Raw genomic sequence first — 24,118 nt, 5'->3', positions numbered from 1 at the left:
GGCGACTATGATTTTTTCATTGACGTCAGGTTTATTCATAGCTCAATGGTTATGAATGCACCGCTACAGGACGACAACAAACAGATGCAAAAATATCAAGAATTACACTGACCCGAGAAGTTTTCTCTACTAGGTATATCGAAAATAAATTCTTATATAAATTAAATATTTACAATTGTGTGTATTATCTGTTAGAGAATTTAAATCTTCAACATCTGTTTAACCGTAGAGATAACACCTATGAGACTCTGACTGGGGAATTTTTTAGTTCCCTCATGTATACTGTTAGACCAAACACTGTGAGTACCGCTGGCACGGTTAAGTTCCGCATGTTCTATGTGGAATATGAATTTACTACTTACCAACTTGTAGGTTTGTTGGGATTTCCCCATGGGGATGGTGTTTTATGTGAGGCACCATTAGACATTGCCAGGGCCGTTGAGGCATTCCAATTGTGGAGAGATCTGACAGGTACCACCACTGATTCCTTTGAGGGAAATTTGAAGTCTGATATCCATAGCTCGACCATACGTGTTTTTTGACAACTGTTGGAAGATACTATATTTGGTCGGGAGAATTCTAACGAATTAAATACCAAAGAATTTCTTTATCTGCAGGCAACTCTGACACAGTGATGTAAGACCCCAATTTTGACCCTAAGATCCCTCATGTAACTCCATTATAAGCATTAACATTGGGATCATATCTTGGCATCCTCCTCACCCATCTTTCATTGGGTTTGTTTTGAGAGAGATCACCAAGAACTTTGTGATTATATCATACTTGTATTTTATCATTTCACTAAACAAAATATCAAAGATATGTTTTTGCATTTGTCTAACTCTTTTTTAGGAAGGGCATGATTCCATTGATTCATCAAGTTCATATCTAGGGTTTGAGACCCTCATGAACAAAGAGCACAACCAAGAATTGACTCAATAAGGTTATGAACATCATATATGAGTCCCAATGTTCTCTACATGTTATATTGATAAAGTTTTCTTCAAGAGTTTGAGGTAGATTTGCCTTGGAAACCCTAGTTTGACTGGGTATCTTGAGTAACTTCTCCAATAAGCTACCTCACCAATTGATCAAATTTGTCAAGGGACACTTCAAAATTCATCATCTTATGCATATATGATCTACCATGAGCCAATAAAGTCAAGATAATTGGAAGTTAGCAAGTTGGTTGATGGTGGTTGGCCAGATGAATTCATCTGATCAAAACTGGGTCTCCCTAGACCCTATCTCCTACAATTTTCACAATATGAAAATGATTCCAAGAGTAACATTATGCTAAATGACATTCCGAACAACTTTCATGTTGAGAGATAGAGCTATTTTTGCTTGGAAAATCAGTTTCTAAGTTGAAACATTATAGGTCATTTTGTCTAAACCCTAATTTGAAAGTCAACTTCCCAAGGCCATAACTTGCTCAATTTTTATGAGATGAAAGATTTCCAAGTTGCAAAATCAAATACAATGTGTTTACTTCAACATTTATGTTTGGAGTGGGAGCTAATTCAACTTTTTTGAGCATGTGATATGAGGTTACATTATAGGTCACTTTTGACCTATACCATTGACCAAGTGATTTTTCCAAACTTCAAAAATGCATAACTCTATCATTTCAAATCCAAATGACATTAAATTGGTGACCATTTTTAAGGTCCTTGAGAGATCTATAACTTTGATGAAGACACTTTTCTCATTTGAAGCTCATATAAAAAGTTAAGCAAGATGGAACATTGAGACATATGGCTTGACACTTAGGTAAAATTTGATATGTCAAAAATTTCCAAACTTCCACCTTAAATTTCTTAAATCTCCAAGCTCTAAACAAAAAAGTGTTGAACATGAAAGTTGTTCCTCTTGATCCCACCTTTTCAAAGAGCTCAAATTCATTCATTTTGGACAAGGAATGCATAGGATGCGCATGACATGAACATGGTGACATCACTTGGCAAGGATCAAACTTCAAATCCAAATGCACACTTGCCTTGCAATCCAAGCTGAATGCAGACTATCTAACATTCATTTGTGGACTTATTGTAATGATTTTATGGGCCTATGCGCGCCCATGCACCCATGCATCATCAATGACCAAATTTGGAAAGTGATTTCAAGTGTGCAAATATCAATGGTTTTAGCTATAAATAGATCCTCATATGCTCAGCAATGGAGACCCCTTCACGCCAGATTTGATCCCCCATCTCTATCCCTCACTTTGCAAAGGATAAACCTGAGAAATTCATTTGAATTTGAGGTTGAATTTCCACTATTTTGAAATTTAAATCTCCAGGAACCCACAACCTTGTAAGCATCCAATCCTTCTTCTGCAAGCAAGTGGAGTAAGATCAAGCACGAGCAAGATCAAGATCAATTGAATCCAGACCTCCATTGAAGGTATTTTCCAGAAAAATTGATCTCTTCGATTCTCTCAAATTCTTGCTCAATTCTATTGATTCTTTGGTTGTCTGAAGTCTTACCAATGTAGGCAAGAAGATTCAGTTGATTTGAGGCCAAATCGAAGCAACTCAGTTCATGTACCTCAAATTTCAACTCCATGTATCTCTCAATATACTTGGAGTTAGAGTGAATTGAGGCCAAATTCGAGCTCAGTGCCATTTTTACTTTGAAATCATGTCCTTGTTTTTAATTTTGGTGATGGTTGATGGTGGACCAGTCCGGTGAGGTCCACCGGAGAAGAAGACCGGAGCTACAGCTTCGGCGATGTGTTGACATCTCTCACATCCATAGGATCCATCTCATTTGTTTTAATCTGGTTCATTCCTTTTGAATACCATGCCTATTGCGCGCTGACTCATGTGCATGGTGGAATGCGTGTTTCTGGCCACTTGATATGCCACCTCAATTAATGAGGGAGATCAAGTGGTCCACGTTTTTTTTGGTATTTTAATTGCATTATTTTTAATAATTCATATTAAATTCAATATTGATCCAAAAAATATGGGACTTTCACCAAAAAAATTCAAATATTTTTCTATTTCATATTCTGAATTAAAATTATTTTTTGGATCATTATTAGTGTTTTTCATGAATTAATTGATTTTGCATTTATTTTTAGTTGTTTAAAAATATTTTTAAATGTCCAAAAATTATGAAAAATTTTCTCCAAGGTCCTTTGACCTTGTTTGACCTATGATAAATCTCATGGCCATTTCTTTGGTGTTTTGATGAGATTTTAGGAATTGGACAAACCATATTTAATTTAAATACACTATTTTAGTATTTTAATTTGAATAAATTCCAAATATATTTGTTGACCAATTGTGATGATTTTATTTATGTTTGACTCTTGTTGTTGGGCCTTGGTCAAGGTTGATTTGACTTTGTCAAATTAATATCATTGGATTTAGGGGATTGATGGAATGTACATTCCATATCCCAAATTAAATGGATGATATTAATTTGGTAAAAATCATCCTTTGACCAATTTGTGTTTTGATCCATCCCCCTCCCTCTTCATCTCATTCCTCTTCTTCATTCATTCATTCCATTTGGCCTATGACATCTCAAAGTCCTAATGCTAGTTGATTGAAAAATTAACATGAGTATGAAGGAGATTAGGTCACACCTTTTGCATATTCTTTTTGTGTGTGGTATGTTTCATGAGCATAATCCATTATAGTATGTCTCTAACATGCATTAACACCAAAATTCTATTGCCCGGCCTCAAATAGTTGTGACGTCTACATAAGTCCAATTACGATTGCTTAACATAGCGCTAAATTTGTGACATAAAAGGCATAAGTATTCTAGTTAGTGAGATTGTAAGTGTCCCCTCTTTCATGGTATTATGTGGAAACTTGGCCTTATTTCCTTCTTTTGGAAGATGTTTTGGCTCAAGGATTCATGCTTGTGATAAGTGGGTTGAGTGTTCTCCAAAGAATGTCTTGAAATGAAAAGCAAAAGCAAAACAATACTAACTTCTAACCAATTAACTACTAATTTTTAATTTCAAGCCTTTACTTTAATGCAATTTACTTTTAGCACTCTATTTTATTTTCCATTGTTCATATCATCCTAATTGTTTATGTTAATTCAATTTTCACTTTGTCCACTTGGACCATATTGTGTGATATTTTTTTGTATGTATACTTTGCTTGTTTATGTGGTCTTTAACCATTAATGTACATAATAATAAAGGAATCTAGGCAACCTTCCTAAGCTAAAGGACTTGGCTAATGCCAATTTGTTGAGAAATCAAGTGCTTGCAATTTGAACTTCATCTGATACATCTTTGAAGACCTCTCTAAGTTCATCTGCAACATGATCATTGTGAAGCTGTTATTTTGAACCTGTGACTTGTGGAATTCATCTGTTGCATGGGCTATTTTTGAGAAGATTATGGAAGGGGTAAGCTTAGATGTGGCCATCTTTATTTGATGCCTTGCTATTCAAGATAATATAATTTTGCATTTTTGTGTTGATTGATTCTAAATGTCCAAGGGAATTCTGGGTTTCTATTGACACTCTTGTCTATTTGATTGCTGCCCATTTGGTCAGATCTTTTCAACTCTAAACTTTTAATTTTGTACATAGGATAGTCTCTTCATCTTCTCCCCATTTCTTTAATTTCAAAATCTCTCTCTCCATTTTTCAAAATCTTCTTTGTATGAACTACTTTTGTTCTAAACTTTGACCACTTTTCGCTAAAAGATAGAAACTTTGGCCTTATGCCATTGCATTTTCAAACTTCTTTTCTTAAATCAAACTTGTAAATAGACTTAACAATACTTGACTTAACCTTTCAAAAAATCCAAAAATAACTAACTCATTCAAACCATTTTAGGCCTTTGTGCCTTTCAAACTTAATTTTTGTTAAAAGTAATGCATCCACTTTGAAATTTGTATCACAAAAATATAATTAATGAATTCTTTTCTCATCCCCCCACTCTATTTGCTTGTAAACATCACTTTATACCAAGTACATATGCATACAAAAAGGGTTCTCTAGAAGTACCTGGGACACTTTGGGTGCTAACACCTTCCCTCGGTGTAACCAACCCACTTACCTGTGATCTCTGACTTCTTATTAGTTTTGATTTGAAAACGTCTTACTTCTGGGTTTCGTTCGTACTTTTTCCCTTTTCCCTTGGAAACAATAAAAGCGCGGTGGCGACTCTTGTTATTTAATCTCTAACTTGTCAATAGCTTGATGATCGTGAATTTCCCGCTACAGGAAATTAAGTGGCGACTCTGCTGGGGAGTAGTCTCCAGTGGGTTTAGCCTACTTTTTATGTGTATATATTTGTATATATGATGTTTATATATATGTATGTGTGATATAATTTGATTGTTGTGCTTGGTGATCTCTGAGTGGTGAGATAAGTTCTAACCCAAACTTGAGTGCAATTAAGATAGGAGGATGGTATAGTCATGTTCGACTTGTGTGGAGTAGTCCTTAACAAGTTGGCTTGAGTTCCATCTGCTCAATGGAGACTCCTTTGGATTTGGAAATGTCACACAAGTATTTGTGGTTAGGCATTACTATTTCTAATTGGGTCTGAGAAGCTGAGGACCTTAGAACATTTAGCCCATCTTGTCCTATTTAGGACGTAGTGCGGAAACTGTTCAAGTGTAGACTAGATAATAGTTGTTATGCGATACTACACTCAGACGAGTTTCTCTTGAGAATATTATGGGTCGATGAGTCAGTCATCTTAACCTGTAATATCCGATAGATGGAATTAAGACTCTACGAACTTTTTAAAACATGATCTACAAGTTTTTATCCTTAGTTCACTCCTTTAGGATGGTTCTTACCCAGACTCCATGCTCGTGACTTACAACAAACCCTTGATTCTTGGTTGATCCAATCAAGTCTTGTCAATATCAGTGGAACTTGGGTGTTGATAAGGTGAAAAGCATAATCCACCAAAATGGATGATTGATCTTGACAAAGACTTGATTCATCCCTTGACCTTTGTTTGCCTTGTGTGTGATCCCTTATTTGTGATTGTTGCATTCATGCATTCATGTGCATCATAACATTCATCACACAAAAATTTCAAGGAACTGAGGTATTATTTGTAAATATTTTCAGACCATGGATTATGGACGAAGGAACACTAAGAAGTACAGTTTCAGATGTCCCGACTTGAAAGAGTTAAGGAAGCTAGCATCTTTTGTATTAGATCCCTTGGACTTCAAACAACGTCATGGGAAGATTCTGTCCATCTTATCTGCTGATGTGGTTGAAGGACTCTTGAGTGTGCCAATGCAGTTCTATGATCCTCTCTACCATTATTTCACTTTCCCAGATTTTCAGCTTGTGCCTACCTTGGAGGATGATTCTCATCTTTTGGGGATACCTGTTTCTAGTAGAGTGCCTTTTAGTAGATTAGAGGAGATTCCTCGATCTAGTATTATTATTGAAGCTCGTCACTTGAAGAAGTCTGAGATAAAGGCTCATTGGGTGAAGAAAGGAGGGTTATTTGGGTTGCCATATGTTTTCCTCATCAAGGAAGCTACTACTCTTGCTCAAGCTGGTAATGTGGATACTTTTGAAGCTATCTTTGTGTTGCTCATCTATGGATTAGCTTTGTTCCCTAACATTGACGGTTTTGTTGATGTTAACGCCATTAGACTTTTCCTGATTGGGAATCCTGTGCCTACTTTGTTGGGTGATATGTATTTCTCTTTGCATCTAAGGAATTCTAAGGGTGGTGGAACGATTGTCTGTTGCATTCCTCTTCTGTACAAGTGGTTTATTTCGCACTTGCCTCAGACACCTGCTTTTATGGAGAACAAATAATGTCTAAGGTGGTCTCAGAGACTTATGTATCTCACTAATGATGATATAGTTTGGTATGACCCATCTTTAAGCAGTTTGGAGATTATAGATAGTTGTGGTGAATTCTCTAATGTGCCTCTCATTGGTACACGGGGAGGAATTAACTATAACCCTGCTTTGGCTCGTCGTCAACTTGGGTTCCCCTTGAGAGACAAACCTAATAATATGTTGTTAGAAGGTCTTTTCTATCAAGAGGGTAAAGATTCCCAACATTTAAAGCAGAAGATTGTGCATGCTTGGCATAATGTGCATAAGAAAGGAAGATCCGAGCTTGGTCCGTGCAATTGTGTAGCTTTGGAAGCTTACACTCTTTGGGTGAAGAAGAGAGCTATGGAGTTGAAGATGCCTTATCCTTGTGAAAGACCTATGTATATGGTTGTGGATGAGCCATTAACTCTCCCTAACCAAGATGTAGAGGAGTTGGAAGACGCGCTCTGTAGCGGGGTATTCGTTACCATTAGAGATATTGACTAAATCCAAGGTAAACCATACAAGTCGAGTCGCCACCACACTTCTATTTATCCAAAGGAATGGTTAGAAAGCGAACAAAAACCTAAAATTTTTATCGAATCAAAAACTAGTAAAAATGTCAGAGATCGGGGTAAGGGGGTTGGTTATGCAATGGGAAGGTTTTAAGCACCCAAAACATCCTAGGTACTCCTAGGGAGCCCTTTTCACATTTGTTGTAAGGTTGGTATTTTTGTGAAAATTTGTTTGTGCAAACATGATTGAAGAGATGAGAAGAGAATATACAAGTTATTTACAATTTGTGTTTGGATGGATAAACCCATTGCCTACGTACCATCTTAAAAAAGATTAGGATCAAAACCTCGTAGTTCGGGGTAAAAATCTCAAAATGAGTTGGTGAATTGATTGGTCCAAAAGCCTTAAGGTCTTTTGTTATCCAAGGGAGAAAACTCAACCTAAAACCACAAGTCCACCATGTGAGGATTGCTTCCACATGCTAGTGAGGGGTTAACCCTGTAATAAGCATGGAAGACTCATTGTCCATCACTAAGGATATAGGTGAGTATTACATCTACCTCAAGGACAACTCAAACCTAATAGCTAAAGGTTATGAAAAGTTTGATTAAAAGAGTGGCCATTTAAACCACAAAAAGAGTATTTGAATGAGTGGTATTTACCAATGAAAAGTATTTACAAAATATGGTCAAAGTTGACTTAAAAGTTCAATTCAAAATAAGTGTTATGAAAAGGAAGTTTGAAAATCAAAAGCATAAGGCTTAGGTTTCTAATGTTGAAAACAAGTGTTAATGTTTGCACAAAAGTTTTGGCTTGGGTTAGAGTGGAGGGAAGAAGAAGAATGACTAAGTCTTAAACATACAAGAGATGATGGATAAGAAACAAGACCATAAATGAAGTTCCTCTCTTGAGATCATATTGATGATCCAAGTAGCTCCCATCCTTTGAAATATGCAAGAAAAATAATTGTAAGCTCAAGCAATCAACATAATCAAACAAGCTCTTAGAAGATCCCCAATGTCTCTTGTATCTTGCATTTTGGATGAACATGGCAATGGTTCTTCAATTTGAACTCTCATGGGGTTCCCTAGCATAAAAGCGCACACATCAAAGAGTTTTATGAAGCAAATCAAGAATGGACAAGAGTGAGTTTAGAGGTTTGGTCCTTCTAATCCATCTTCAACAATCAAAGTCCTTTTTACTCCAAATTTGCATAGGGAATGTCCTGGAAACTAAGTTCATTTGTCCATTTCTTTAAATTTGGTCCACAACAATCAAAACAGAACACAAGCACAATAGTATATACACAATTATGTGCTCAAGTGAGCAAAAGGCAAATTGCATTAACATAAACATGTGCTCGAATGAGCAAAGGGGGAAAAGCAAATGAATAATATGTACAAGAATATTAAATTGCATAAATGTAAAGTGCAAGAATTAAATGTTAATAGTTAATGGTTAATGTTAGTAGTTAGTGTGCCATAAGGCAAATTTAGCGCTATGTTAAGCAATCGTAATTGGACTTATGTAGAAGTCATAACTATCTAAGACCGGTCAACAATAATGTAGGTAACAACACAACTTAGAGGTCTTGATTAGTGAATAAAACTCAACAACTTGCCATGCCAAAAAGAAGATGAAAAATGATCTTGTATTGATTTAGGTTCTTTGCATGATTTAGGAAGCAATCTATCCTTAATGCAAAGCCATTAACTTGATCATTGATCAAGATGAATTAGATTTGAATCAAGGAAGATTAAACCTCCCTAATCAATGCTAACCACCAATCTTTAACTCATTGACCAAAAAAAGAAAAATAAGAAGAAGAAGAAGAATTAAAGTGCATTAAATGAAATGGAATGAGATAATCATCAAGCCATGACCAAAGATAGAGAAGATCAAGGTCAAATAATAGAAAACAGAAGCAAAATGAGAATTAGAAGTCAAGAAACAAATAAAATATTTTTTGGTATTTTTTAATATTAAAATAAAACTTGAATTAAAATAATAAAAGAAAGGTCAAACTTCAAATTCACTTCAAATCAACTTTAAAAAGTCCAAGTGAATTATCCCAAGTTCAACAAGGCCAAACAAAGTTCGACAAAAAATTTCAGCATTTTTAAAAGTCAGAAACTATTTTAAATCAATTAAAAATGCATAAAAATAACCTAATTGAACTAAAATCTCAAATAAATCTCAAATCAATTAATAAATTGATGAGAATATTTTTCATAGATCCATCATTATTCAAAGAGGTTGGAAAAATATTTTTGTATTTTTTGAATATCAAAAACTATTTAAAATGAATTAAAAATAACTAGAAAAGAGAAAATTATTAAAAAATATCAAATGATAAAATAAAAAATATTTAAAATCATTTTTAGAAATTAGAAATTAAAAGGAGAAGAATGAAATTGGTCCCATAATTTTTGGACCAATAATGAGAGATATGAATTTTAGAAATAAAATGGAATTAAAAGAAATAAAAGAAATTATAATCAGAAAAATGGAAAATAGAAAAAATGTGAGCCGTCTGATGATGATTCATTAATTGACGTGGATCATCACACAACTAAGGAGCGCGTGTTCACCATACACGTGGGTCAAACGCATGACACCATGCCAATTGAAAAGACATAACAATGAACACACGTGATTGCATCTGGAAAAATGAATGAACGATCCAGATTGAATCTGGAGACCAGACGGTGGCCAGCGCCACCGTCGTCTTTGGCCAAGCTCCGGTCACATTCAAAAGTTACAGAGAAAAAATGGTAACCAAATGGCACGATCTAGGCATCATTCGAAAGCTGGGGTGATGTACATCACCCCTGTACCACTCAATTCCATTCTAGATCTCTAGATTGAGAGAAATCAGAAGTGGAAATTCTATGGTGTTCAAGTGAACTTAATGATTTTCAAAAATTGAAAGCATAACAATGTTGCCTGTATGCAGAGGACTTCTGATCACACAAGAACAAAGCAAATAGATCAATATACAAGTTGGTTCAAAGCAAATAACCATTGAAGTAAACCTTTGAATTGCAAGGATTTGAGTCAAGATCTTTGCATTCTTTTGCAAACAGTAAGAACTATGGATCAAGAGGAGAAGGTTTAGGAACTTTGAGATCTGAAGATTGATCAATGAAATGAAAATTCAGATCTGAAAAATTGAAGAGAAATGAGATAGTTCCTTTAGTGAGGTTTGAGTTTTGAGTTCAGCAGCAACTAGGGCGCATTAAGGTTGAAGAACTGAGAGGCCAAGGCATTGTATTTATAGATGAAGGGAGCTGCAAGCATGAGCAAAATGTGTGCATGGATGGAAAGGGCCTCCATGCATGGGTCTGTACAGGCGCATGGAGGGCCCAATTCCACTTGGTTTGGCAAGCTGAGATCACAATTAGATGAAATGATCGTGCAAAATGGATGTAATCAGCTCATGCAATGTGTTTTCAATTGGTTTCCAAAAATGCACCTAATCTTTCCCCTCTTCGAAAATGATACTTCCAAACATAAGGAACAAATGCTATGTTGATCAAAACTCCAATTGGGACTTGGAAATCAGTGAAAATTGAACTTGAAATGTAGGGTGCAAAACATGCATATGTGAAATTTTCAAAATTGGCCAATGTTCAAGCCCTTTTGTATCAATGATGCAAGCTCCAAATTGAAAACTCTTCAACACGAAAGTTGTAGATATTTTCAAGGAAATCAATTTAGAGTTAAATTTTGCATCATTTGGATTTTTTATGAAGAAGTTATGGGCACTTGAAGTTGGACTTTTTCACATTTCAATGCATTTGGTCCAAAATGACCTATAATGTTTTGCATTATCACATGTATTTCTTTTGAGATTTTGCGATTTTGCTCAACATAACATTTTAAGTAGACACCTTAAGCTTTCTATTGCATTTTGGTCTCACCTCCAAATCATGAAAAGTGAATGAGTTATGTCCTTGGGAAGTTGACCCTAAATTAGGGTTTCAATCAAAATGACCTATAATGTTTTGGAATGGATGATGACCTTCCAAGATTCAAATAAAATTTTGATGAACATGAAAGTTGTTCGTATGGTCCTTAACAACATTGTTTCTCTTTGGGTAATCTCCATTTGACCAACACATGAAAAGTTAGGTCTCAGGGTATTTCAAAATAGTTAGATGAATTGACTGATCAACTTCTCAAGTCCAAATCGCATATCTTGATGATTGAGGGCACTCAAATAAGCTCAAATATGCATGAAATGATAAATTAAAGAACTTACCTTGATTTTATTTGACCATGGGTTGAGGTTCCTTCATGAGAAAAGCATAGTTGATGAACAGATGAATTAGGGTTTCCTTGGGAATCCAGCCCCAAACCCTATGATTTGCTTTGATCAAAATGATGAATTGAGACACTTGGGAGGCATATTTGATGGATGAGAGCTTTGATAGTCATAGCCATGCTTGCTTTCATCTTCTCTTGACCATATCAATGCACATAGGGTCTCCTAGAAGCTTTAGACCTTGTGACTGCTCAAGCTACAAACAAAAGATGTTAGTGACATATTTTTGTGCTTTTGGTTAGTGAATAAAATGATAAAAGCAAGGATATACAATTCAAGCATGCTTGGTGATCTCAAACCAACTCACAAGAGGTCCCACCCAAAGGTAAGGAGCCAAGATGCTTATGATCCTTGAGGCAATGTAAATGCAATGTTATGATGCCATGAGGGATCTTAGGGTCAAAATTGGGGTCTTACTGATGCCCCTATTTAAGGTCATTCTAGCCGGAGAAGTGAAGGTTAAAATCTTCGTCTCGACGAGGTAGAATGGGCTTAAATAATAACAAAGAGACGAATTTTGGTCCCCTAAGAGACCTCATGATGCAAATGTATGTATGAAAAAAAGAAATCCTCTATGGGGATATGTGTCCACAAAGGAGATAAGAAGTTTGGAGAAACTGACAATCCATATGAGTAATACACTTTATGGGACAGAGACTCTAAAGACTCTAACGGGGATAAGACAGGGAAAAATGCGTGAGCAGGTCACAACTTAGAACTTGCTGAGAGACACGAGAGGAATTCCATGAGAATAAATCAATGGAAGGACTCGAGCTGACTCAAAGGTGCATGTATCGGGGAATATGCCAATACAGCAAAACTATCCACAAAGGATACTTCGGATAAAAATCCGGACTCAGATGGGAAAAATCCACTAAGGGACCTCACTGGGGAATGTCCACATAAGACTCATATGAGGAAACAATAGGATGAGGTATTACCGGTTACTGGGTAATAAGCTCAAGGAGACATGTGGTCGAGACACCGGTATAAGGGTGAGAGAACAACATGCTCGGGGAGAATGAATATCTAAGACCGGTATAAGGGTGAGAGATATCAAACATCCAAAATCATCTGCGGAAAACCTACAAAGGTATATTTCAACTCAGGAAATCTGACTCCACTGGGGACAAAAAGTCATTATAGGGAGCAGAGAGGAAGGAACACCAGGGATACCGGTTACTGGGCATATAATAGGTGACCAACCAAGTGTGAATTGGGGAATATTTCCAAGACACTCATCTTCCAAAAGGAGGGCTGAAAAGCAAACTCAACCACAGAAGAGTAATCGTCATCGGTTAGGATGAACAAAAACAAGGTTAACTCTGCAAGGGGATAAAATAGGGTTTACAACTATCGGTATAAGGGTAGAAAACCACAGACTCCGCCCGGGAAAATATGGACAATTGCTGGTTACTGAGCAATCATTCCTCTAAACTACGGGGAAGTGTAAGGATAATTACAAGAGGCCAAATCTAGGAACAAACTAGAGAGTCTCGATGAAACAAGACTCATCCCTATGAGGATATAACTCAAGGGGAACTCCATCCCAATATATATGTTGGGAGGAAACAGAAACAACCATCATCCATGAGGACATAACTCAGTGGGGAATATGGAAGGAAGGATAAACATTTTCTGCTTATGGGGCTGACTCTACATGGGGAGATCAGACACAAACATCTGCTTGGTGAAATATGTATCACCGACTAGCAGGGGATAATAATCAAAGGTATTTATGGCAATTAATGCAACATGAATATTTTGAATGTCAAAATTATATGCATACATATATGCGTGGTTTATGTATGATGAATGCTAACAAAACAGACATGTCTAACACAAACAGGTCCCAGATTGATGAACAAACATCTGGTACTACATCTCGAGAGAGAAAGCCAAGCCCACTGGAGAACATCCAATCTGATGGGGGCAAGAGATACCAGGAAACAGAGATCTATGCAGGGGAACGAGCATCAGTCATTCCGGCCGGGGAAAGGAGCCACACATGGATAAAATCCGCCATGGAAGCAACTCTACTAGGGAAATTATCGGAGGAGAAGGTGGAACTCTTATGGGGAACAACCACCAAACAACAGCTTCAAGGGTCACCACCATATGTCGTAGTACTGATGAAATCACATCTGCTGAGGAGGAACCAATCAAATCCACTGAAGAAAAGATAAACCTCTTCATCAACCACTCTTCTCGGGAGGAAACCACAAACAGACTCTGAAGGAAGGGGATACAATCATGCCGGGAATATGAACAAATGTCTTACCCTGTTGGGAATCGTGCCATCTTTGGGAGAGCACTGAAGACCTCCTAAGTATCCTTTTGTCATTGTGAATGTTCACTTTGTTTAAAACAAATTATGAAAAATTCATTTATTTAAAACAACGATATTTCTCAATTAAAACATGCAAAACATTTGTTGAATAGAAACAAATAAGAGTGCAAACAAATGGATAAAGGCTCAAATTTATTTGATGGGATGGTAGTCTGGAAATGACAAGACTCCATTGATCTTTACAAATTTGAAATTGGTGATATATATTGGAAAAGGGCTACATTGAACATAATGACCATTTCTCCACCAACTCTGAATCCGATGTATTTGAAGCTTCAGTTGATAATGACTGAGTGAGAATCTCTGACAGATGACAATTTTGTAGAACAAAGTCTTGTCAGGATGCAGTTACTTGCCAAATCCCTATATTTTGCCTAGATTGCCCCAGGGTGAGGTACTCAATCTAGCGGGATACAAATTTATTTTTTATGTCTCTAACTTTTGCCTGGATCGCCCTTTCGGGTTTTCAATCCACCGAGACGCTCATTTTTGCCTAAGCCGCCCTTTCGGTTTTTCAACTTAGCGAGCTATTCTGTTTTTATTTTTAGGCGAAGTATTTCTTGACTACATCTGAATTCACAGGACGATTGAAATCCTCCTCATCCATAGTTGTAAGTATTAAAGCACCACATGAAAAGGCTCTCTTAACAACATATGGACCTTCATAGTTTGGAGTCCACTTGCCCCTGGAATCAGGCGCGAAGGACAGAACTTTCTTGAGCACGAGCTCACCTTCTCGGAACACACGAGGCTTAACCTTCTTATCAAAGGCTTTCTTCATCCTTTACTGATATAACTGACCATGGCACATGATAGTCAATCTCTTTTCTTCTATTAAGTTCAGTTGGTCGTAACGACTCTGAACCCATTCAGCATCAGTCAACTTGGCTTCCATCAAGACTCTCATTGATGGGATCTCCACCTCTACTGGGAGCACAACCTCCATGCCGTAAACAAGAGAAAAAGGGGTTTCCCCTGTTGAAGTGCGGACAGATGTACGATAACCATGCAAGGTAAATGGCAGCATCTCGTGCCAATCTTTGTATGTGACAACCATCTTCTGGATAATCTTCTTGATATTCTTATTAGCAGCTTCAACAGCCCCATTCATCTTGGGTCTGTAAGGAGAAGAATTGTGATGTGCAATCTTGAACTCGCTACACAGCTCTTTCATCATCTTATTGTTCAAGTTAGATCCATTATCAGTAATGATCTTATCTGGAACACCATAACGGCATATGAGTTGATTCTTGATAAACTTCACAACAACCTGCCTGGTCACATTTGCGTATGATGCCGCTTCAACCCACTTGGTGAAGTAATCAATTGCTACGAGAATAAATTTGTGACCGTTGGACGCTTTCGGCTCTATCGTGCCAATCATGTCAATTGCCCACATAGAGAAAGGCCATGGTGATGAAATCACATTCAGAAGTGTCGGGGGAATATGAATCTTATCCGCATAAATCTGAAACTTATGGCATTTCTTCATATATTTGCAGCAGTCAGACTCCATTGTCAGCCAATAGTAGCCTGCTCTCAAAAGCTTTCTAGCCATGGCATGTGCATTGGAATGAGTACCAAACGAACCCTCATGGACCTCAGTCATTAACATGTCTGATTCGTGTCTATCCACGCATCTGAGCAGAACCATGTCAAAATTTCTCTTATAAAGCACATCACCGTTGAGGTAGAAACTGCATGATAATCTCCTCAAAGTTTTTTTATCTTTTACAGATGCCCCAGGTGGGTAAATCTGGTTCTGAAGAAAGCACTTGATATCATAATACCATGGATTGTCATCTTGCACCCGAAAGGGCGGCTTAGGCAAAAATGAGCGTCTCGGTGGAGAACCCGCAAGGGTAATCCAGGCAAAAATTAGAGACTTGAAAAAAAAGAATATTTGCATCCCGCTAGATTGAGTACCTCACCCTGGGGCAATCTAGGCAAAAATTAGGGATTTGGCAAGTAACTGCATCCTGACAAGACTTTCTGTTCCACAGCTATCATTTCGTCAGAGGATTCTCGATTCGTCGTCAAACTGAAGCTTCGAATACATCGAGATTCAAATTGGTAGATAAAGGATCATTATGTTCAGTGTAGCCCTCTTCCAATATATATCACTGATTTCAAATTTGTACAGATCTATGGAGTCTTGCCATTTGCAGGCCACCATTCCATCAAATGAATTTGAGCTTTTATCCAATTATTTGCACTCTTATTTGTTTCAATTCAACAAATGTTTTGCATGTTTTAATTGATAAAATATCATTGTTTTTAACCAAATCAAATTTTTCAAAAAAATTGTTGTTTTAAACAAAGTGAATATTCATAAGGTCGAAAGGATACTCAAGAATATCCCAGTGCTCTCCCAAGGGTGGCATGATCTCCAACAGGTAAGACATTTGGTTCATATTCCTGGTTTGGTTGTATCTCCTTTCTCCAGATCTTGTGATGGGGTTGTTCCCCGGCATAGTCGCAAGCAGAGTGTTATTGAAGACTCAGTTTTCTCCAGCAGCAGTTTTCCCCAGTAGATTTGCTTATGCAGTTAGATTCTACTTGGATGTTGTTCTCCCAGTGGGTTGTTCCCCGGAGTTGTTTGGAGTTACAAAGCTCTTTGTTTCTCAGTTGATGCTGAGATCCCCTGCGGATCTTTGAGATTTTCTCTTGTTCCCCAACAGATTCGTCTTGGTGGGTGCTTTGCCCGTTGTGACTTTCTGTACCCTGGTTGGGTCGTTTGCGGATCCAACATTCAGAGATTTGGTGTTTCCTGATATCTCTGATCCTCTGCTCCCCCAGCAGTACCCGCAGATCTATGCTTTATAGCATGTAGATCTCCGCAGATTGGCTTTCCAGTTGGTTTTTCCCCTGGAAATATAGTACCGGGCGTTTGATTCCTGGACCTGTTTGTGTTAGATATGTCTGTTTTGTCAGCATTCATCAAAACATAAATCATGCATATTCATGCATATTCATAAACATTTAGATATTCATGTTGCATTTTTTGCCATATATCTTTTGTTTGTTGTCTCCTGCTGGTGATGAAGATCCATAATAGATCTCCCCTAGCAGATGTCGGGTGTTAAATCTCTCCATATAGAGTCAACCCCATAAGCAGAAAGTGTCTTTTGTCTTTCCTTCTGCAGTTCCCCACTGAGATATATCCTCGTGGATGACGGTTTCTTCCGTTTCCTCCCAACATATATATTGGGGTGGATGTTCCTATTTGAATTACATCCTCATTAGGACGTATCTTGATTCAGTCTGTCTTTTCGGATTATTCCCGAATTGGCTATTTGTCAACTGTCTTGTGCTTCCCAGTGGGTTGTTCCCCAGCGGAGTTTTTCGGGCCTCTACCCTTATACCGGTAGTTGTAAGTCCTATTTTCTTTGCCCTTTCAGTGGAATTGGTGGTTATATACCTTTTATTCCTCGACAAGTTTGGTTTTCTACCTCGTATTCGGTAGATGTAAACCCTAATTCATAGTTATCCCCACCAGAGTATGGCTATTACCCCGTATTCGGTAGTTGTAAGTCCTATCTCTTTTTCCCTAATAGAGGTAACCTTTGTGGTTCGTTCTGGTTGTTGGTGGATTGTGTGCTGTTCTGGCCCCATCCCCAGTCGAGTCTGTGGTCTTCTACCCCGTATTCGGTAGTTGTAAATCCCAGGTGTTGATTTTATCCTCCCCAGCGGAGTTTGTGCTTTGTGGTACAGTCGGATAACTGCCGGATGCTTGCAATTTATCCCCAGCGGGTCTCCTTTCATTTACCCTTGTATTGGTAATGTTGTTGTTCCCTTTAATTGGTCATCATTATATACCTAGTTTGGTATCCCGATACCTTTCTTTTCGGTTGATTTATCCTTTATTAACCCAGTAACCGGTTGTGGATAATCTTCCATTCGAGTATATTATTCACGGTATGCCGGTAATGAATAATACATCTCATGCACTCTTCAGTCGAAGCCTTTTGTGTTTCCCTGGTCGAGTAAGATTCGTACATCCCTTTTGCGGAATCGAATATTCTTTGGATAATTGCCGGATGCTCGCAATTTATCCCTTTGAGTTGTCTTTCGTTTACCCGGATGCTTGGTATCGATTGTCTCTCTTTTTGGTTAGTCACCTATTATATACTTCGGTATCTCTGGTGTCTTTTCCTTTCGAGTATATTATTCACGGTCTGCCGGTAATGAATAATATGTCTCATGCGCCCTTTAGTTGGAATCCTTTGTTGATTTTCCCCAGCTGAGCAAGATTCGTATTCTTTGTAGAATCGAATATCCATCCTTTAACCAGTTTGTGTTTCGGATGATGAGTGTTTTGGCATATATACCAATTCACGTTTTCGGTAGATCACCTATTATATGCTTCGGTATCTCTGGTGTTTCTTACCATGCGAGTTTATTATCTACGTTCTGACGGTAATAAATAATATGTCTCATGCGAGTATTCTTGTCCACGGTCTGCCGGTAATGGATATTATATCTCATGCACTCTTTGGGTTTGTGTCCCCAGTTGAGTAAGGTTCGTTTTCCCGTTGTGGATTCGAATGTCCATCCTATAAGTCGATTTGCTTTTTCAAGCCCTCCTTTCGGATGATAAGTGTTTGGCATATATACCAATTCACGCTTTGGTCGGTCACCTATTATATACCTCGGTATCCCTGGTGTTCCTTCCTTTCTACTCCCTATTATGACCTTGGTCCCCTGCGGAGTCAGATTTGCCTGAGTTGATGTACCTTTTTCAGGTCTTTCTCAGATGCTTGGTTGATTGATATCTCTCACCCTTATACCGGTCTTAGATATTCATTCTTCCTGAGCTTGTTGCCCTTATACCGGTAACATCTCACTTCTTTGGTGCTTCCTCAGTGGAGTTTCCTGTTGCTTCTCCCCAGGAGTCAGCTTGTGTCTCTCCAATGGATGTTTTCCTTTTGGATTTTCTTTTCCCCAGTGAGGTCTCCAGTCTAATTTTTGTTATTACCCTAATCAGAGTCGTGTCTTGTTCACGCTGTGTCAGTTTTGTTTTTCCCCAACTTGAAGTCGTGTCCTGCTCACGCATTCTTTTTCTTTTACTATCCCCAATGAGAATCTTGTTAGAGTCTCTGTTCCTGGTGAGTGTATTACTCCGATGGATCGTCTTTTCTTCTGTGTGAATCATATTCCCCACAGAGTTTGTGTCTTTTGCATACATACATTTGCATCATGAGGTCTGTTAGGGACCAAAATTTGTCTCATTACTGTTATTTAAGCCCATTCTACCGCGTCGAGATGAAGATTTCTAAACTTCACTTCTCCGGCTAGAATGACCTTAAATAGGGGCATCTGTAAGACCCCAATTTTGGCCCTAAGATCCCTCATGGCCCATATCATGTCATATCATGGCCTCAAGGATCATTGTGCACCTTTGCTTCCCTCCTGGTGGGTGGGTTATCTTGTGAGTGTGGTTCTTGATCACCAAGCATGTATTGCATTTGTATATCATTGCTTTTCATTTGTCTATTAACCAAAAGTACAAAAATATTGTCATCTAACCATGTTACTTACAGATGAAGCCAGCTAGGTCAAATCAGTCAAAATAGTCATTGAGCAATGGATGGTGGCCATTCTTGAAGAATTTGGGCACCATGATCATTCATCAAGAGTTCATATGAGTTGTGACATCATTTTGAATCAAGATATTAAGTGGTAGGGGCTTGGAATTCATCAGAACATGTTTCAGTCAACCAAAACCCTAGCAAGGTCAACTGAAGTCAACTGTGGTCGACTGTGCATTTAATCAGTGATTTGATGGTGGGAATTGGTTTGAGAGGTCTCATTCATGTCCATATAAGCCTCATATAACACGTCAAACATCCACAGTGAAGAATTTGAAGTCATACAAAAGGTTTCCAAAAATAGTAAGTTGACCTGTAATTGGAATTTGCCAAAAATGGAAAGTTCTTCTCCTCAAAATTACTTCATCATACAAGCTTCAAATGAATTTTTGTCCAACATGAAAGTTGAAGATCTTGTTCTCCCATTTCCAAAAAGTCCAAGAACACTCATTTATCATGTGTGGTTGGCAAGTTATGATCAAATCATTCTCAAAAAATTTTGAACTTCAAAGTGAGATAACTTCCAAACCATTTGGCCAAATTGAGTGAGGTTTTTTTGCTACAAGTCACATTTGATATGCTCTATCCAAATTCTTCATCACATTTCACCAAAAATCATCCAATCAAAATGGCCTTTTTCAAGTGCATTGAATTAAAAAAGAGAGGGGTGAAAAATGAACTTTCAAATTAATCATTGTCCACATATTCTACCAATTGCAAATGACTGAAAACCACATTTGGAGATTGTTTAGGCCCATTTTCGCACTGTAGCATGCCATGCACATGCAATTTGAGTAATTTCACCAATTAACCAAAACACTTCATTTAAGCTAATTTCAATTACCATTCCACTAACCAAACTTAAGCATTGTTAATGAGAAGTATATATTTCACATTTCAGACTGAAAAACCCTAGCCACTATTCACAAATCAGATCCAAACTTTCATATTTCTCTCAAAAACTCTCATCCTTCACTTGAATTTTTCTGGAAAATCTCCAAAGGATTCGTGCTTCTGTGTATTGGACCATCATCCACCATCCTTTAGGAAGCTTTTGCAAGCGTTACTTCACAACTGTAAAGCCAAATACCAGCATTGTTCCATTGACTCTCTCCCATGGCAGTCGAGCTTTTGAGCTAGAATCAAGGTAGCTGAACTTTCAATACTCTTCCATTCACCTCCTGGAGCGGCAAGGCACTGCTGTTTCAGCTCAACACAACCAAAAAACCACTGTTTCGAAACTGCATCTTCAAAGAGGTTGGTTTTCGATTCTCTCTATTCTTGAAATCATGTTGTGCTTTGGATAGATCTTGCCTTGCTGGTTATACTGAACTTTAAATCGTGGAAAATGGTTGAGTATTAAGAGAGATATGTTGAAATGAAATTTGATGTTTAGATGTTATTCTGCTCGATTCATCCTTGTTAGTTCGAATTAGGTTAAATGAATGTTGGAATGTTGATGTACTCGGTGAGATGAGTCGAATGGTGTGTCCATTTCCCAAATCTGGAACAAAAAGTTCATCACGATGATGAACACGATGAACAGTGCTTAAACCCTAAATTTTTCTTCACCCAGAACATGTTTGATCCGCTGGCTTTTTGTTTTGCATGAAATTCATTGTTTCATTGCCATGCACCAATCAGTACGTGACACACCCTTAAGTGAAACGCGACGTTTCACTTAAGGGGCCGGTTAATTACGATTATACCACTGCCGTGTTTAAATTTATTTAAATCATTTTCTTTTTTCAATATTTATTTCATTTTGTATGCCAATCTTCAAAAATTCATAAGTTCTTCAATATTTGTCCAAATTTGATGGGATTTTTTGTAAAATGCTCCTCATGATCTCTAGCTTATTATGGTGATTTTTCCAGATTTTTTGCACGTGTGGATTTTTAAATGTGCTAGGGTTTGTTCATGTGTGTCCATTTTGTGTATGCCATGCCATTTTGCTTGTGAAATGATGATACTTAATCCAATGCCTCTGAAATTTTTTGTGCTTAAACTAGACATGTTCATGATGATTTTGGTATAGAGTTTGTAAATTTATCATTGCTGGTTGATGAGATATGATTTTTTGAATAGAGGTGTGACAATTTGTGTCACACCATTCATGTCCAACTTCATGATTTTAATTACCATGATTCTTGAACTCAAATTGGTCTGGATTTTTGCATGAACATACTTATGGTAGTTGAGAATACATGTGAATTTTTCTGGAATTATTGATGGCATTTCCTATTTGATTTGAATTTTCTCCCCTGCTTGGTCATTTGTTGATTTTTTGTGATACATGTTTGTATTTGGTTTGTGAAATTCTAATGCTTTATTGGATGGATGTGAAATTTGGCATGAGTAATGTAGACATCTTGAAGTTTAGCATGGCTTTGGTCCCATTCATTTATCGTTTTTTGTTTCTGTTTTATGATTAATTGAAGTTGGTGCATATTTTGATGCTTTGTATGAGTTTGCTTGAACTTGCTTTGACTTTCTGATTTTCATTGACCTACTTCCATTGATCCAAATGGGCTGAAATTTGGTATGCTTATCATGTTATGGATGATGTTTGATCATGAATTATTTGAGGATTTATTGAAATGTTTGTGACTGGATTTGAGTGGAGTCTTTCTGTTGACTTCTTTGAGGTTCTATATGACATGCTTTGACCTAATTTGTTTGTGAAATGATAATGATGAATGATATGAATGTGAAACCACTTGGGTTTGTTTCTTAATTGTTTGAACTTGATTTTGGATAGCTTTCACTAGCTGTTTTGGATTTTTTATCTCCTTTTGACCCTAGGCTTGTCCTAGTGGTCTTGTTGCTCATGTTTGAGTTTGGTTTTTCAGGTTAAAAAGCAAATGCTTTAAGGAGATCAATGCAAGTTGATTGAGTTTGATTGATTATCATGAACTAACTTGTTTGTTTTGTAGGATGCTTAGCTCATATGCTTTGAGCTTTGTGCATTGCACATTTGACTGATTGTGTTGATCCTTATCTTATATTGGTTTTGAATTTGAGTTGTATACTGATTTTATTTGATTGATTTCAGGTACCATTAGTTTCTAATAGTTCTTTGAGAACATGCATTGCTTTGCTTGATAGCATTTGCATTGAGGTAGAATCCTTTTTCTTCATGTAGTCTGGAAGACCTGGCCTGTTACTTGGCCAGGCAACTGTCTGAAGTCCTCCTTAAGAGGCAATGTTTGTGCTTGTTTACTTTTGTCCCAAGCAGGAAAAGTCCTTTGAATAAGGCAATTGGTAGAATCCAAGAGATATGTAGCCTATCTCCTACTATTCTGTGTGTCACTCACCTTGCTCACACCACATGTGTTGATGCATAGTGAGTAAAAACCCAAGATCTAACGAGTTAACTTGTGGAGAGAGTTCCTACTTTCTGAACTCCCACACCTTCTATCATTTGAAGCTCTCCCTGACCAGGGATAAGAGCGTGAGGCACACCCCTCATATCCTTTCATCTGCTTCACCTTGGCTCTCAATGTCAAGGTTAAGAGCACCATTAAACCTATTCCAGTTGGCTTCAATGCCTAACCCTTTGTATGAGCCTCATTGTTTGGTTATAGAGTGTGTTGAATGCCTTTGGTTGATTGATTACTTAGTACATTTGTACATGTCTGCTTGTATGCCTTGTGCATTTATCATCATTAATTGCTCATTAGTGCATGATCATTTCATTTGACTTTGTGACATATCTTTGTTGTTTGCCCATTGAGGACAATTGTAAGACCATTCATTGGCCATTGTTCCTATGATATGGAAGTGAGTATAAGACCATTTCATTGGCCACTCATCATCTCTTTGCTTGATGCATTTGTTTGTTGTATGTGAGGATGCAATTGTAAGTCCATGTAATTTGGCTTTTGTTTTCCTATGATCATATGTTGGAGGTTAGAGTAAGCCCAGATAGATTGGCATCTGACATCCAAGTGTTTGCTTTGCTTTTGTTGGAGATTGGTATAAGTCCAGATAGATTGGCATCCGGTATCCACTTTTTATTTCTTTATTGAGGAGATTGGTATAAGTCCATAGGGTGGCCTCTGATATCCAGTTTTGTTTTAGGAGATTGGTATAAGTCCAGTAATTGGCATCCGGTATCCACTTTTGTTGACTTTCTTCCTTTGCTTTGCTTGTTTATTATTACTCATTGCCTATTCCAAAGGACACACTTGAGTCATCTTCTATATGATTTCAAGAGGTGAACCTTCTAGGAAGTTTTACACTCCGTCTTTATCCATTCATCCCTCTTTGTCCTAAACCTTTTCACACATTACTTTCAAAACTTGAGATAAATATTGTGCAAACATCTTCATGCTTTCAATTTAGAAACCTGGACCCTAAGTCCTTGATTTTTCAAACTCCATTTCATAATACTTCTTTTGAATCAATCTTAATCATACTTTGACTCCCCTTTTGTGAATAATCATAATCAATTAACTTCACCCATTCAATTGTTTTTGTGGCTTTGTCCATTCTTATTAAGTTTTCATACACTAGCCATAGGTTTGATTAATCCTATTTGGTTG

This window comes from Lathyrus oleraceus, chromosome 2, assembly GCF_024323335.1.
Source record: "Lathyrus oleraceus cultivar Zhongwan6 chromosome 2, CAAS_Psat_ZW6_1.0, whole genome shotgun sequence".
NCBI lineage: Eukaryota > Viridiplantae > Streptophyta > Magnoliopsida > Fabales > Fabaceae > Lathyrus > Lathyrus oleraceus.
This window is presented reverse-complemented; position numbering follows the sequence as displayed.